Raw genomic sequence first — 3,044 nt, forward strand, 5'->3', positions numbered from 1 at the left:
CCCAATGCTGGCCACAGAAAAAAAGCCAGTGCAATAGTAATCAGTTGTATCTGTATCCTAAGGCCACGGATACAATTGGGTAAGAAGTCCGCTTTCACCCCGGTTCTCTGAACCAGCTGTAATTTTAACAACCAGTTCGGGAAAACCGGATGAACTGGGCCCCCTTTCAGCCTCGGGACCTGGGCAAGTGCTCACATTGCCCTCATTGTAATCCGCTCATGCATATATGGCTCTGACACGTCTCGGCATCGACTATGTATGAGCGGCGCTGAAATAATGACGAGATGGAGGGGAGAAGAGCGGTGAGGCGAGTATGTGTTTTTTTTATGTTATGGGAGACGTGGGAGGGATGCTATGGTGCATGGTGTATGGTGTGGTCATTGCTGCACAATTTTACCGCACGGCTTAGCAGAAAAATGCAACACATTTATTAAAATGCTTTTGCCTCTTAATAAATGTGTCACACTTTAAGTTCCATTTTTTTTCTAATAAGACTGGCGTATAAAAATAATAATTTCCCCCTTTATGATTAGTATCAGTGACTGGTAAGTATCCGGATAGATTGTAGTTGTAGGATCACACGCTGCAGTTACATCTTATTTCATGGATTTCTTACAGACATCGGCGTTATGTAGAAATCGATAGTATTTACCAGGAATGTATTCTCACACCTCCTTCTTTTTCTTTTTCAGGTGTCTATTTCCAAGTACAGAGAATCAAGATGGTAAATGCTCCACAGGTCGGTTCACACGGAAACCGCAACGGAATCCGCGCCAAAAAAATGCCCCAAATCACTTTCCTGGAGCGGTTTCCGCCTCTGACCCCTCATTGAAATCAATGGGTGGCAGAAAAAAACGCGGAACTGATTAATTTGATTAATTTATAGGAATTTGTGGCTGGCGTTGGAGCCGATTAGGTGTTGTGATTGTCATGAGGCAGTTGGGTAAAGGTATGTTTTTAGTCTTTTGTGTGAGGCTGATAAAGTGTAACTAAACTTTTAACATATCAAAGTGACATAGCAGAAGTTTTGATCAGTGGGGGTCTCCGCACTGAGACCCCCACCGACTGCTACAACGAAGCGGCAGAAGCGCTTGGGTGAGTGCTGTGCCGCATGGTTTCTGATTTTCTTTCCACGGAAAACTGAGCGAGCGTTGTACGGACTAAATGGAAACTCAGTCTGTACACCGTTTGCTCAACTTTCCAAGGGAAGATGATCAGAAACAAAGCAGTACATCGCTCACCCTGCCGCTTCTGCTGCTTCATTTTAGCAATCGGTGGGGGTCTCAGTGCTAGGACTCCCACCGATCAAAACTTCTGACATGTTACTATGTTTAGTAACACTTTAAGGCCCCATGCACACGACTGAAATTTTTTTTCATAATTGCGGACCGTAACACGATCCGCAATTACAAACCTGCCTGGTTCTATTGGCCGCAGACACCTTTTCGTATCGCTACGGATAGCTGTCTGTGCCGTAGAACAGTGCCTTGATTTATGGAGCATGTCCTACTTTTTGTTTTTTATGGGCAGTGCTCCCATACTTTGTATGGGAGCACGGCCCGAAAATGCGTCCCGCGGCCATCGGCAGCTGGCCGTGCCCACAATCACGGGCCGTGATTATGGGCACGGCCGTGTGCATGAGGCTGAAATGTTGATAAAATTCCTATAGAAAGTATTATGACTAAGTAAAGTAGTTGTGATAGAAATAATTCATAGAGTTCTGGTAATAAAGTGATTTTGAGTTGGATTTCTCCGGTCAGATGCGGTTTGGTTGCTGTTTGCAGAAGAGTTTTCTTCTGGAGTTCTTGTTCTTGGAGGATATTCTTGAGGACATTTGGACGTTCTAACAGTCAGTTGTCTACCTCTGGCCATAGAGTAGTGTTTCATCTATTAAAGACCAGTGTGCAGCTTAAAGGGGTTTATCCATCTTAGACATTTATGGCATGTCCACAGGATGCGGGTCCAGCTCTGATGTGTGTCATAACTTGGCGCATGTGAGGTCTCTGTTGAATGTGTAATATTTTTCCTGATGGATGATATCAGATATTTGGTGTCCTCTCTAGGCCACACTTAGGCCCATGTTATTAATGGTCCACTGAATAGATTGTAGAATGGTTTTCTGTGTTATACAGATGTGAAGGCGAGCGCTATTTCTTCTAGACATCTGATCTTTGGTATGATTGGTGAATAATTTAGGGGCTGTGGTCAGGGTGGGGTGGTCGGTGCGACCTCTTGGATAGGAAGACTTGAGATGGGATCTCTAGTTTGGCTCCGCAGAATGTACCCCAGAACGGATTTAATTGCCCCTTAAAAATGATTTGAGTTTTATCAGAAACAAGGCACACTAACATCTCTTTACTGATCCAGTACATCTATAGCATATACCAGGAACGTATTATAGCACCTCTTTCTTTTCTAGATGTCTATAAGTGAAGAGAAGCAAGATATAGAATCCTCCAGTCAGCGGCGATGGAGGAATCAGAGAACTGGTAATTATTATTATTAATTACTGATAATTATCAGGCTGCTTTCTAGCTCTGGATTACTCAGAGGTGTAATTCCCAAGTGACGGCTAAGATTTGAACAGCGATGCTACTGCAGTCCTAGTACTTGTAGCAGACGCTGAAATACTAAATTAGAATCACTCGGAAACAACCGCCGGTTCCCGGGTGCACGCAGTCTTCTACAGCGATGTGACTGCACATGCGCAGTAGTGCACACTGAAATACAAGTTTAGAATAAGCACTTGAGAACAGTCGCCGGTTCCCGGGTACATACAGTCTTGCTGAAATGCAAGTTTCGTAGAAGCACTCGGGAACAGTTGCCACTGGCTAGTCCTTGTCCTGACACTTCTCCTCTTAGGGACTCACTGGTTGACTCCGGTGTCTATTTAATTGTTTCTCCTTGAGTAGCTCAAGGAGTTGGTGATTATTTCACCAGGTCGTTTGTCTGTGTTGTCGTGTCTCCCCTTCTTGTCTGTCTTGTTCTATTCACTGCTACTTTAGCGCATTTTATTTGTGTGCTCCTCTGGTGGGAGATAGTGA

This window comes from Rhinoderma darwinii, chromosome 4, assembly GCF_050947455.1.
Source record: "Rhinoderma darwinii isolate aRhiDar2 chromosome 4, aRhiDar2.hap1, whole genome shotgun sequence".
In the NCBI taxonomy this organism is placed as follows: Eukaryota; Metazoa; Chordata; class Amphibia; order Anura; family Rhinodermatidae; genus Rhinoderma; species Rhinoderma darwinii.